General features: G+C 43.0%; 1 protein-coding gene across 13 annotated transcripts in view; it reads right to left on the bottom strand.

Annotated features, from left to right (window-relative positions):
- CSGALNACT1 (chondroitin sulfate N-acetylgalactosaminyltransferase 1) overlaps positions 1 to 14,780 on the bottom strand; it is a 358,363-nt gene that overhangs the window by 275,569 nt on the left and 68,014 nt on the right. For 3 of the 13 annotated variants that reach the window (XM_063726559.1, XM_054561298.2, XM_054561296.2), the window contains one exon: positions 7,550 to 7,669. The exons of the other annotated variants lie outside the window; for them this stretch is intronic. The gene's annotated coding sequence lies outside the window, so the exon portion shown is untranslated. The remainder of the gene's footprint in view (positions 1 to 7,549; positions 7,670 to 14,780) is intronic. 13 annotated transcript variants of the gene reach the window in all.

A 14,780-nucleotide genomic window follows, 5' to 3' on the forward strand; every position in this document is an offset into this window, starting at 1 on the left:
GAGGAAAAGGGATTCTTATGAATCAGAAAATGAGTGGAACCACAGAGAGGAGAGAGATGGAGAGACAGATCCTCTAATTCTTCTCCCTCCCTTCCCTCCCCCTAGACAGAGTCTCCTCTGTCACCAAGTCTGGAGTGAGTACAGTGGCACGATCTTGGTTCTCTACCACCTCCGCCTCCTGAGTTCAAGTGATTCTCCTGCCTCAGCCTCCTGAGTAGCTAGGATTACAGGCACATGCCACCACACCCAGCTAATTTTTTTTAATTTTTAGTAGAGACAGGGTTTCACTGCGTTGGACAGGCTGGTCTCGTACTCCTGACCTCGTGATCCGCCTCAGCCTCCCAAAATGCTAGGATTGCAAGCATGAGCCACTGCACCCTGTGCCCTAATTCTATATATGAACCTCCATCCCACTCTGCCCAAGGTCTCAGTTTCATCCAAGTTGCATGCGCGCAGGACACACTCAAAGCAATACAACAGAGCCCTGAGGACTAAACCAAGATTCACACCAGGGCCCACATCTCAAAGTAATCCCTGGTTATACAATTTCAGGACAGACCCAAAGTGGAAAGCCAGGGCTTTAAAAATCTCAACTCACACTGGAACCACCACCCATAGAGAGCAAGACAGAACTACTTGCAGCCTGAACCTAACCACGATGGATTGCGGTTGCCTGATTTAAAAAAAAAAAAAAAAAAAAAAAAACTCCCAGATTACAAAAGGAACCAGAGTTTACACAAGATAACATTCACAATGTTCAGGACAATGCAAAATTACTCAAGGCACAAAGCACTGGAGAAATATCACCAGTTTCCAACGGAAAAGACAATCAACGGATGCCAACTCCAATGTGACCCAGATGTTAGAATTATCAAGCGAAGGCTTTAGAGCAGCTATTTTAGCTATGTTCCATAAGGCAAATGCTCTTGAAATAAATGGAAAGCTGGGCATTCCCAGCAGGGAAATAGGAACTATAAAAAAGAACCCAGTGGAAATTACAGAACTGAAAACCAGAATATCTGAAATCCAAAATTCAGGGAATCGTCTTGTAAGCAGAATGGAGGTAACAGTCAATAAAAGTCAGTACTTGAACATCAACAGAAGCTATTCTATCTGAAGAAAAAAGAATAAAGACTGAAAGATTATAATAAATTCAGCCTCAGTAACTTGTGGAATGATATCAAAAGATGTAATACATGCTGTGTAGTATAAGAAGGAACAGAGGAAGAAATTAAGACCAAAAATCAACATTTGCAGAAACAGTCATGGAACTTGGTAAGAACACCTGTAAATTAAGCAGGAGGGGGAAAGAAAAGCCTCAGCAGCTGAGCAAGCATTGTCCACTGTTTAGATGTCGGCAAGAGGAAGAGAAACCATCAACCCAGACAGGATTGGAAGCATCTTTCAGGAAGACAACTGGGAGGCTCGGTACTGGAACCAAAGGAAGAAAATCAAGAAGAAAGGAGTGAACTATCATGTTAAACACTATTGATAAATGAAGTCCGATTAGAACTGAGAGCAACCAACCACTGGATTTGACAATGAAAGAGTTATTAGTAGCACTGACAAGACCGGTCTCATAGAGGACTAGAGACAAAAGTCAAACTAAAGAGAATCAAGAAAAGAAAGGAGAGGGAGTGTAGAAAATTCTTTCAGTAAAAGGGAAGAGAGAATGCAGCAGAAGCTAAACAGAAGTGGGTTTGAGAATGCTTTTTCTTTTTTCTCCTAAAACAGAGTCTCACTCTGTCACCCAGGATGGAATACAGTGTTATGATCTCTACTCACTGCAGCCTTGACTTTTTGGGCTGAAGTGATCCTTCCACCTCAGTCTCCTGAGTAGCTGGGACCACAGGCATGCACCACCACACCTAGCTAATTTTTTTATATTTTTTGTAGAGACAGCGTTTTGCCATGTTGGCCAGGCTGGTCTCGAAGTCCTGACCTCAAGTGATCCTCCCACCTCGGCCTCCCGAAGTGCTGGGATTACAGGTGTGAGCCACCATGCCCAGCTGAGAGTGCATTTTATAAGATGAAAGATATTTCTGTATGCTGATGAGATGACATAGTAGAGAAGAAAAACTAATGGTACCAGGACAGATGAACCAACATTAGAACAATGAACTTCAGTAAGTGAAAAGGACAGGAGCTAGCACACAAAAAGGGCAGGGCTTTGGCACGTGTAGGGCTACAGTATGCACATTTTAGCTGGAAGGAAATCAGTCTATAAGTTCAGATGTGGATAGGTTTGTAAATTTAGTATTGAATGTAAATACTGTCTTCACAATGTTTTTACTTCAGCAAAGTAAGAAGCAGGATCACCAGCTGATATTAAGGAAAGGTGAGATGTTGAAGGTTGAGGAGAAAGGGAAAGTCATTGTGAAAAGCCAGAGAGTTTCTGGACTATGGAAATGGGTAAAGCAGAAATTCAGCAGGGGCATAGGTAGGATTTTTTAGGGAATATTAAAGGTCACAGATGACTGCAATTTTCAAATTGTCTGAAAAATGATTAGAAGACTGTTTTTCAATAAAACAATTACTGACCAACATAGTGAAACCCCAACTCTTCAAAAAACAAAAAATTAGCTGGATGTGGTGGCGGGCACCTGTAATCCCAGCTACTTGGGAGGCTGACATGCTTGAGCCCAGGAGGTGGAAGCTGCAGTGAGCAGAATCATGCCACTGCATTCTAGCCTAGGCTGCCCTGAGACTCTTATCTCCAAAAAAAAAAAAAAAAAAAAAAAAAATTACCCCACTAAATGCTACTTAGTCATACTGCAAATACATTTCCTAAATTGTTTCCTCAGGGACTAATCCCAAGTTTTAGGGAATCACTATTAACCTTAACACTCAGCATTCCGGGGCAAAAAGGCCTAACAAGAGGTAACCAGACATCTCTGCATAGAGGGCTCTTTAGAATTAGCATGTAATACTGAAACCGAACAAACAGGCAAAGTTTTTGGATTGGGACTCCAGACTGAGAATTCTTCAAATAACCAACGACAGAGTACAAAAACGATTCCAGGATAAGTCACCAGGAAGGGTAACTATTACAGAAAGGTAGAACTCATTTTGTCCTCATAGCTAAGCAGTTACTGATTATGTCTGACGTAAATGCAAGTCAGGCACGCGATAGAAAATGTAAATAGGCTCCAGGAATGTCACTGTGTCCCCAGCTCATTAAGCAGAGAAGAAAGTCCAAGACAAACGGTGTAAAGGAAAATGTCAACAATAAAGTCATCACTGGTGGGACCTCAAGGCAGCAGAGTGGAATCACAACTAGATCCTGCAATGTAACAAATCAAAATCTCAGGAATTTTTTTTTACAAAGCAGAAATTCTACACATTTTGAGCCACGAAGGGGAGAGCTTCAGCACATGAAACAGATTCGTCTGGAGTAATAGGAAGTATGTCCAAACGAGGGAGGAGGCATCCACAAGGAGAAGACCTGGTAAGTGACACCAAGCAGGGAAGACCAGGAAGCCCTCATTATAATGACAATAACTACAACAATAATAGAAACCAATGCAATTAGTGATTACTCACTAACGGCCATCCCATGCTGGGAGCTTGACTGTCTCCTCTCATATCACTTAATCCTGACATAAAGATTAAGTAGGAGGTGTCATTATCCCTATTCTTTGGATAAGGAAACAGTCTTACAAACGTTATGCAATCAATAGTGTAGAAAAATTTCATAAAGTCTTGAAAAACTTTCATAATTATTCTATGTACAGGAACTCTTCTTAAAGGTAAGGAAATTCAAGACAGCAGCAAAGCCATAAGAAACTTCCTTTCGGGTGCAGTGGCTCACACCTGTTATCCCAGCACTTTGGGAGGCCAAGGAATGTGGATCGCTTGAGCTCAGGAGTTCGAGGCCAGCCTGGGCAACATGATAAACCCAAGTTTCTACAAACAAAATACAAAAATTAGTGGGGTTTGGTGATGTGCATCTCTAGTCCCAGCTACTTGGGAGGCTGAGGTGGGAGAACTGGCTTGAGATCAGGGAGGTTGAGGCTGCAATGAGCCATGATCGTGCCACTGTACTCCAGCCTGGGCAACAGAGGGAGATCCTGCCTCAAAAAATAAAAACTAAAATAAAATAAAACACAAAAGGAAAATTCCAACAACTTAACCCATATACACGTCAATCTCATTTTAAGGTACTGACACAGGATGCTGACAATGCTGATCAAATACCCTTGTAGCCACCTTTAAAAAGCTAGGATACCCGCTATTCTTCTTCAAATCACCTTTCAACCTGTGCACACAGGAAGGTCCGGCACCACCTGCTGTGACTCAAGGCAGTCATGTGCCATCAATATTCACCAGCTACCCACAAACAGGTGCTGGTGCCCAAATTCCTTGGGTTATGAAAACGCCACTCTTAGATTCTGACGTACAAGACGGTGGAAGAGGAAGCCCGAGTCCCGGCAAGACTTTACCTGTGGCTTTATAGAAATAACTTCACACACTCTCATCTCAATTTCCTACCCTATAAAAGTGAGGAATGTGCACTAAATTCATAGACCTTCTAGGCTGGAAGGGGGTCTACATACCAGCTTAGAGTAGATTCAATTCATTTACAGGTTATAATGGACAAAGCACCCTTCCAGTAGCAAAATTCTAAAAATAGCCACGACAAACTTTAGTTCTGAAAGTTTACTTACAAATTAGTTGTTTGAAATTGGAAATATACTTCCCCACAGGAATAATATTATTATAGATTTCTATGTCAACCTCCAAAAGCCTATTTCACTTGTAAACTACCTAAATATAGTATAGTTGGCCCCCTGCATCCATGGGCTCCTCTGCATCCATGGACTCAACCAACCACAGATAAAAAATATTTGGAAAAATAAAAATTAAAAATACAAAAATTAAAAATAGTGCAAATATAGGCCTGGAATGGTGGCTTATGTCTGTAATCCCAGCGCTTTGGGAGGCTGAGGCAGGTGGATCACCTGAGGTCAGAAGTTCAAGATCAGCCTGGCCAACATGGCAAAACCCTGTCTGTACTAAAAATACAAAAGTTGTCCAGGCATGGTGACATGTGCCTGTAATCCCAGCTACCTGGGAGGCTGAGGCAGGACAATCACTTGAACCCAGGAGGTGGAGGTTGCAGTCAGCAGAGATCACACCACTGCACTCCAGCCTGGGCAAGAAAGCAAGAATCTGCACCCTGGCCGCCCCCCCCCGACACCCCTGCAAAAAAAGAGAGTAGTGCAAATTTTAAATACAGTATAACAACTATTTACATAGCTCTTACATTGTGTTAGGTATTACAAGTAATCTAAGAGATGATTTAAAGTAGTCACGTGTCACCGAATGACTGTGATAGGTCTGAGAAATCTATCATTAGGCAATTTCATCACCACGTGAACATCCAAATGTACTCACACAAACCTACATGGTATTAGGTTTTTATTTATGTATATTTTTTCATATGGAAAAACAAATATCCCAGAACCATTACTGAATATCAACCATTTTTCCTACTTGATCTGCAATGCCACTATTTAGTGCCATATGTCAGGTTTCTATACATGCCCTGTTATCTTATGGGACCACAGTTGTACATGTGGTCCATTGTTGATGAAAACCACGTATGACTGTACAGACTGTATACAAGAGGGTGTGTGTAGGTTACACGCCAGTACTACTCCATGTTATACAAGGGACTTGGGCATCCAGATTTCAGTATCCACAAAACTCCTGGAACCAATCCCCTGAAGATATGAAGGGATGACCTTACTACTATCACAAGGTCATAGAAACTCATTGGGATACTAGGAAAGCATCTCCCACCTCCCTGCAGAGCCCCCACTGCCCCTGCCAAGCCACCAACACCAAGCAATGGGAAGAAATTCACAGCAAGGAAAGGAACAGAGTAAGAATGGAAACAGTAGAAAGGCAGGAATTGGATGTGTGTAAGAGGTTGAGGCAAAGAATGAGAACCAGACCAGCAGATCCATAAATGCAGTGGGAGAGAGAGGCAAAGGAGGAAATGGTGCATCTGTCCTTTGCGCCCCCATCCCCGTCACTGGCTCCTCCATCACAGCAGACTTCTGTCGCCACCAGTACAACATTAAAAGGAAGAACTGGGGACCTAGAGACCTGGGAGGACAGAGGTCAGAGCAGGTGCAAGACAAGTCTCCTGGGTCTGCATCAGTAAGTGGTAAATCTGCAGGTGTACTGCCCAAATCTAAAAGTAACAAACGGACATTTCTAAAACCATAATTTGGTATGTCCAAGGGTTCCTATGCTTGAGGTGTCTGACCTCGGCACTTCCAGCACCTCATCTGGCCTGGATGTGCTTCCAAGTTCCCACTTGCTCCCTCAACTCCTCCCATCTCTGTCCCCTGCCCTGGGAATGTCAGGCTGGGCCAGAGTCTGGGCCCGTGCCCTGAGCACCATGCTCAGAAGGCACTGCTCACACCTTCTCTAGCCACACCATGTCATGGGGCAGAGTTCACAGGGCCCCCAAGACATGTTCACCTGGACACCACCCCACCTTCTGGGTCACACTCCAGGTCTCCCTGGGCCTGCTGCTTTACCTGCCAGGGTCCATTTTCTCAACGGTGAAGCACTTCACCAGTTTGCATAAGAGAGGTTGTCTGCAGAGGTGTAGACAGACTTGGGACCTGCGGCCAGGGATGTCTCCCTGTACTGTGGAAAGATTTTGGACAACAAACTTTAGGAGTCTGAGATTCTACATTGCAGCCTGGCTTCCAGGTTGTTGTGAAGGTTGTGTTTATTTACCAAGATGGAAGCATAGGACCTGATTTTCAGAGAGCTTTACTTAGAACTTGGAAACAGCTACTTAGACACATGGAATGTGAACCTCTGTTTGTACTCCTGCCTGGGGCCCAGCAAGTGTTAGAAGCGAGCCTGTCTCTCCTCTCCCTGCTTTGGGCCGCTAGGCAATGTGCCCAGAAGGTCTAATCAGAGTGTTTGCTAATGAGTTGGCAAGCTCACTTACCTCCCTTCCTAGGGTTCTTCTTAATTAGAAACAAAACAGCTCCCAGCACTCCCCAAACAGAAAGTTCCCGAAAATTTCACACCCAATAAAGGAACCTTCCCTCTGCCACTCACCCACACAGAAGAGCAAAAAGATGATGCCTGTCGTCACCCCTGCCCGGGGACGTATGGTCTTTCCCTGTCTTTGTTGTCAGTACTGTACTCCTACGGTTTCCACCTAAGGAGAGCACTCACTGATGTACACTGGGACTTTAGAGCCCACACAGATTGTGTAAAATATTCAGGCAACAACAGTCAAAACCACAAGGAAGCCATTGACACAAGTCTTGGGTTACTCACCTCCGTGCGATTCGAGGCCACACCAATGCACAGCCTGAGCAAGGCTGTGGATCCCGGGACAGGCCCGTCTGCCCAAGTTTGAGGTCTGGTTTTAAGCAGCCCTTCTGGCCAACACAGATAACACTACCCTGTTCTGCAATCAGGCCCAGGACACTGCAGTCAGCAGCCCTCACCGGTCCAACCACAGACTGCTGTCAAGCAACCCCATGACCATTTATGAAATCCCAATTACCTGTGCTTATCCATCGCTAGTTCAGTTTGCTGCAGTCCTTCATACACTGAAGAGCAGGTAGAACGAGTTCACCCTGAACACAGCATCCTTTTAAATGACGCTGGAGACCGTGATTTGCCACTGCCAGACAGGATGGACAGGGGAACAGATAGTCAACTGTGTGCGATCACAGGACATAATGGAATGAAATGTCAGATCAGGAGATAGGATTTCATCTGTGCTACGGTTCAATCTGTGCTACAGAGTTCACACTTGGTCAGGCTTTTCCACGACGTGTAAAATTCTACAAGGTCTGTGCGGCGTCACCTTTACTCTACTTTGCTCAACCACGATCACTGTGATTAGGAAGCCTGCCCATAGCCACATGACCCTTGCCACCTCCCACAGCCTGGGGGCCAGTTGTTACGGCATTTTATCAGGATCTTGGTCATCAGAAACCACTCTAAAAATGGGTTTCAGAAAGTAGAAGCAAGGCAAAAAAAGCTCTGACAATTTAAAAACCATTAGAATTACTAAGAGTTTGGTAAGGTATCAAATTCGTTTAAAAATAGCCTTTCCACGCACCAACGGCAGCCAGTTAGAAAAGATTGTGGAAGAGGGCTATACAGTCCCTTTCGTAACTGATATTAAAAATAACTACCTAGAACTGAACATTAAAAATTTGCTAAAAACACACAAAAAATACCAAGCATTTGAAAGGAAAATGAAATAGACAGACCATATACCTGGAAAGTAATTTATTATATAGATCTCAAGTCTTTCAAAATTTATCTAAAATGAATATTAATCTAATTAAATCCCAAAAGGATTTTTTCTACAGCTTGGCAAAAATGATTCTTAAGCTTTCATAGTGTAATAAATGTAAGAAAAGTCAAGAAAGTATTTTTTTTTTTAAGGAAAAGCTATTGAGGGACAGAGGGCAAGACCACATTCTACCAAATATAAAAATATGTAGTAAGGCCAGGAGTGGTGGCTCATGCCTGTAATCCCAGCACTTTGGAAGGCCAAGGCAGGTGGATCACCTGAGGTCAGGAGTTCAAAACCAACATCCCCAACATGGTGAAACCCCGTCTGTACTAAAAATATAAAAATTAGCCAGGTATGGTGGCACACACCTGTAATCCCAGCTACTTGGGAGGCTGAGGCAGGAGAATCGTATGAGCCTGGGAGGCGGAGATTGCAGTGAGCAGAGACCGTGCCATTGCACTCTAGCCCAGGCAACAGAACTTGACTCCATCTCAAAAAAAAAATACCTAATAAAGCTCAATGATTCAGTAATAATCTAGCAACAGACAGGCAGATCAATGCAAGAGAACAGAAAATCCTGAAACAGATCTAAGAATAAATAATTATATGGTAAAGGTGGCATTTCAAATCAATGGGAAAAGGTACGTTCATTGACAAAGGTATTGAAGCAACGGGTTAAGATTTGGAAAATAATTGTATCTCTGCTCCCAAACATTCACCAAATGAGACTGTAGACCTAATAAAAATAAACATAAGATTATGAGAATAAAATACCAATAAATATTTATAGTATCTTGCAGTGGGATAGGAATTGTCTCACTCCTGCTGGGGTAACTCCCCATAACCCCAGGGCTCTCAGTTCCAAAGAGAAAAAGGGAACAGATGCCTCCTCCCCTCCTCACTCCCCTGGGACCCAGGGTTTGCTCCCTGAAGGTATCGAGCCACCCTGCCTCCCACTCCTCCTGGAAGGCCAAAGAAGCTTAAACAGCAGGGCGCCTCCCTGTGCTGCCCCTGGGAGTGCAGAGAGTTCTGGAAAGGGAAGAAAAGCCAGGTTCCGATCAAAAAGCCTCTCCATGTAAGCCTTTCTGGCCAACCACCTAAAAAGAGCTCAGAAGAAAAAAAGAACATGAATCTCCAAAGTGTCAGTCATTTGTTCACTTTTCTTTTCTCATTCTAAGTAAATATTCACTTTGGCACCTAATTTCATATCCATGTTATATGCTTTCTTAAAAAAAAATGTGTAAATTTCAGTATCCACAAAACCTGGATCCATCCCTGTACCCACACTTTCTACTGTAACAGCACTCACAGATTTTGCCCTCAATCTATCTCATTAAGTTCACATTAAATAACTATACATTTGTAACAGGTGCATTTATGACTATGGTAAAGAGCACAAACTTTGAAATTTGAACTTGGGAAAGCATGATGAGATCAGGTATGTAAAAATGCTAAGAACAGTACCCAATACATGGCAATAAAAATCTGACAGAAACAAGGCCTGAACAAATATGTTAAAGTGCTTATTCCCAGTTGGCAAGATAATGGGAGTTTTTTCTTCACTTCTTTTTATTTCTATTTTCTAACTTACCAGCAATGAGCAGGTATGTCCCATCAGCCCAGGAGTTTGAGACCAGTCTGGGCAACAAGGCAAAACCCTTTCTCTACAAAAATGAGCTGGGCTTGGTGTCATGTGCCTGTGGTCCCAGCTAACCAGGAGGCTGAGATGGGAGGATTGCTAGAGGCTGCAGTGAGTCACAATTGCACCACTGCACTCCAGCCTGGGGGACAGAGCAAGACCCTGCCCCCGAAACAAAACAAGAAACGAAGAAATAAAACAAGAAAAAATTATTTGAGGATGCTCCTAATTAGCATTAACTAGTTCTTAGTGTTACATGGTTCTTTAAAAGGAACAGTTTCAAAGTACAGTGCCCTGAACTATCAACTTTAATATGATTTTGAGAGCTGGGTTCTCATGCTGAAGGTGTCCCTGATGGATTCAGATGAGATAGAAGGATGGTCCCTCCCTCAGTGCAGATCCTGCTTCTAGGCCATCATTCATATTCTGAATCTGACAGGCAGGTATTTCAAGGAAGGGCATTTTGCCACCAGGCTAACTTCGACATACCAATGTCGAAGGAGTGGGAAGAGGTGGTTTTGGAGTCAGGAGGCTCCAAAGTTAAAGTTCTACTTCTGCTACTTAACAGCCGTACAACCTCGGGCAAATGACTTAACTTCATTAAGGCCATCTGATCACTTGTAAAACTTGGGTAGTGCTATCTACCCATACTCATGTATCGAAACAATTGCGTAAGTACACACTCTTGGTGGACTGTGATGTCTTCCTCTAGTAGGAAGATTACAGTGATAGCTGCCTTTACACAAATGACTACACAGCACAGTGAAGAGCACAATTAATTATTTTTCTCCAGTGAATCAACCTTGGCTGATGGAGATGGGAACTTCATGGTTCTGCTTTGCTCTCCAGCCAGGGGACTGACAAGGATGCCCCAAAAGCAGAGCCAAAGAGAGTTAAAAACAAATGGCCATGCAGGGGACACACAGGGTGGTCTCCATGTCAGCCAGGATTCTTGATAACAAGGGATGGACTGAACACTTACCAGCTTAGGGGAAAAAAACCAGAAGAACAGCAAAAGCTCACTCTCACTTTATCCACAGGAGACAGCATTCAGGGGGCTCAAAGAAGCACACCAGGTCTCAGGAGCTACAGGAGTCTTGCTGCCACAGTCACCAACACATTCTAACTGGCCTTCCTCTTTGCACTGCTTGCTCCAGTTTCAAAGTTCCAGTGAAATGCACCCAGCTGGCTGTCCTTGGAGGTTTGTCTGTGCCTAGCCGGAGCCAATGCCTGCCTCCCACCAAGCCTACACATAGAAGGCAAGTCCCAGGAACTGAAATAATAGCCACCAAAAACCAAACTCCACTGTGCATAAACATTGGCCACATAGAACTTCAATTCCTCTGCAAACTGGAGCTTTTCACCACCTCTCCCTTGTGCCTGGATAGGATAAAATAACAGAAGCTGGACAGGGAGGGAACATTCAGAAATTTAACAACCCCAGAAAGGAACATTCAGAACAACCCCAGAGAGGGATACCATCCATCCTCTGACTGCCCTGGGAAAGTAACAGGCGATGTCACAGAGTCATCATGGTTGCTGGACTAGAGATAGGACTTCTGGTGGGTCACACCTCTCTCCCTTCTCTGACTCCAGGGCCAACAGTTTAACGTAATGGCTCCCTCTCAGCCTTGGCACAGAGCTTTCCATCGGGACCAAATCACACACAATATAGATGCCAATATGCTAGGAAACGCAAGCAACAAAGATCTGTTTTTCAAATGCCCTGTATAACTTAAATGTTATCATTGCGGTTTGGATCTATTCATGATCTTGGGGCTTGTTTGCATTAAGAACTGCAAAGAATGTGCACAGTATGACAGTGTATTTGTGATGTTTGTTTTACCACAATGCGGTCAATACATCATTGAGGCCTCAAAACCACCAATGAGCTTTTTCTCTAGTTGGGCATCCTACCAACCTCTTGACAAATTCCTCAGCAAGACATTGAACCATCAATCTCTATCTATGATCACTTAAACACACACACTTCCTCTACTAGGTAGAAAAACTGAGGTAATCAATGTCTCATCCTCTGACCCATCAGAAGTTTTGCTTTAGAAAAAGAGTATAGCTGCTCCAAAAGAGATGCCCCACTAAAATATATTATATATGTGCATATCACAATAATCTCAATGTACAATGCTGTACAGATGTGATGCAAATTACTAAAAAAAATGAAATTAACTAAAATGGAAGTTCTTTTCATATAGAAGTTAATTAGCATAAACTATAAACTGGATTATGTTACTCTGTCCATGTTGTATGCCTTGGTCCATTACCACACTAATATAATTCCTGGAATATCAACCATTTCTCACATGTCAGAGAAAATTTGGCTTTTAAAGACATGCAGTTCCAGAAATGAAACTCCACTCACCTATTATCAACTCTAGTCTCTGGTCTTTACTCCTTATAAAGAAAAAGACTACATAAAGACAGTACTATTATTACTATGTCCATTACAACTGTAGATCATGAAACAAAAATTATTGCAATTTTTCAATGGCTGACACTTCCAGGCCAATTTCTTGTAGAAGTCAGTAAATGGAAAAGTGACTGAAGCAGATACTGTATGACCCTCAGAGGAAAAAGAATCAAGTTTCTGATAACACATAAACAGCCACTGACCTACAGGATGACAAATAATCAGTTTCTTACATCCGTGTTGTGGTTTGCAAGGTACAATTTACCATTTAGAATCTACTTTATAGGAGTCATCAATCTCACAGCCCTCCTCTCAAAACATCCCTCTGAAGTAGGTGGTCATTTCCCATTTTACACATGGCCAGTTGACACCCCCAGAGTGAACAACTCTCTGATTAGATCAGTATTTGGTCCCTGGAGACATCTGTGGGGCCTTCTTGAAGCCCTGTGTCTTCCCATGGGCTGCTTTCCTCAACGGGTAATTTAGGGAAATAGATGGAGTTGACTGGTAAGATATTTGAGATCAGGGTGAGGAGAACCATTCATACCTATAGGGACGTCACCAGGGTTGCTGCAGCATCCATCCACATGGGAGATTGATTCTGTAAAAAAATCTCTTTGGTCTAATGTAAAACAAAATGATAGACAAGTGGCCACAACCTGAAGGGGAAGGAAAGGGGTCACGCAGGTGGTGGGCAATTGCTAAGCGACATTTTTCTACAGCTGGAATTCCTTTGTTCTAAAGCAAATGTTTAACCAGTGCCCATTGTATATGTGCTGTGCCAGGACCCCTGCACTTGAAATCCAGAAAAGAAATTATGTCACATACATGATAGAAACAATGCCACCTTATACTTTGCATTGACTCCTTCCCTTCACCCTATTCTTTCATCTTTATTAAAAAAAAGAAAAAGCTGATAAAATAGATGGGAATATGAAAACTCTCTCAGCCCACTGTATCCGTCTCCCTCTTTCTTGTCTCAGCTAAGCATTCTGAGAGCATCGTCTACACCTGCTGCTTCCACATCATCATCTCCCAATTGTTCCCAGCAGCCCAGCAGTCTGACTTCCATCCCTACCATCCCAACAGAACTGCCCTCGCCAACCTCCTCCACATCCACCATGGGCCGAAGATAATGAACACTGCTCACCACTTGCCTAACTGGGACAAAATTGATTCCTATCTGGATGTGCAGCCATGCATGTCCACGTAATTATGGATAACAGTGCAGTCTCACCTTAGCAACAAGTGATCAGTCTTTCATTTAGAAGCCACAGTTTGGCTAGGGTAAATGTTAATGAGAGGCTTCTAATAGAGTATGGCAGTTTTAAAACATATCAAAATCTTCGATTCTCCTCTTTATCTCCTATTGCCCCCTCCTCTGCAATCTGGGCCAACGAGTAGAGCACAGCAGAAGCGATGCCATGTGCCTTCCAAGACTATGTCATAAAAGACTGTATTATAGTTCTCCACCTGGTTCTCCTGGAACAATCACTCTTAGAACCCAGCTACCATGGTATGACAAAGTCCAGGCAGCCCATGGAGTGTCCTACATGAAGAGGGCCATTTGGAGAGGAACCAGGACCCCGGTCCTGGACCCCAACTGAGCTCCGGTCAACAGCCTTTTGAGCAGCCATCTTGGAAGAGGATTCTGCAGCCCCCTAAACGGTGACACTGCATGGAACACAAACCTTCCATGCCAAGACATGCCCAAGTTGCCTATTTCCGAACTCAATACCTGACTGTTGTTTAGAGCCACTGTTTTGAAGACGTTTGCTACACAGCAATAAATAACTGATATACACGACTATAAAAGATTCTGGCTTCTGCTTAAAAATTCTACGAGAAAGATGCTGAGAATTTTCTATGTATTAAACTGTTAAGATTTATAGGAGGCCGTTGATTTAGACTGAGCTCCTGCTCAGTCAACAGATCTGACCAAAACAGAGTCACTCATGCCTAAAGTTCCACATCACCAAACCAAAACTAAGCTATTTATCTGACCTGAGAAATCAAGATAGAGAGATGCTAGTTAAATCCCCAAACAGGCAAGTTTTAGCATAAAGAAATCCCCTGTGCTTGAACCCTTACAAGGAAAGTGACATAGAGCAACCTCTTATTAACAATCTGCTTTTTCGCACTATGCTATTTTCTTGTTCCTGCTGAAGAACAGGAAAGCCACCTTGTAAAAACTAACAGCCAATGCCTGATCAGAGTCCCTTTTCTGCATCTTTAGATGAAATGATGCCCAGTTCATGAATCACTAATCATTAAAGCCAATTAGAGCTTTAAACTAAATGTGTTGAAATTTTAACAGAACTCAACAAATAAAACACTATATTGTAGAGACAACTGCAGGTATTAATTTACTAGAATCTGGATAAAACTTTTTTGAAAAATGTTCGAAGCAGTTATAT

This window comes from Pongo abelii, chromosome 7 (genome assembly GCF_028885655.2).
Source record: "Pongo abelii isolate AG06213 chromosome 7, NHGRI_mPonAbe1-v2.0_pri, whole genome shotgun sequence".
NCBI lineage: Eukaryota > Metazoa > Chordata > Mammalia > Primates > Hominidae > Pongo > Pongo abelii.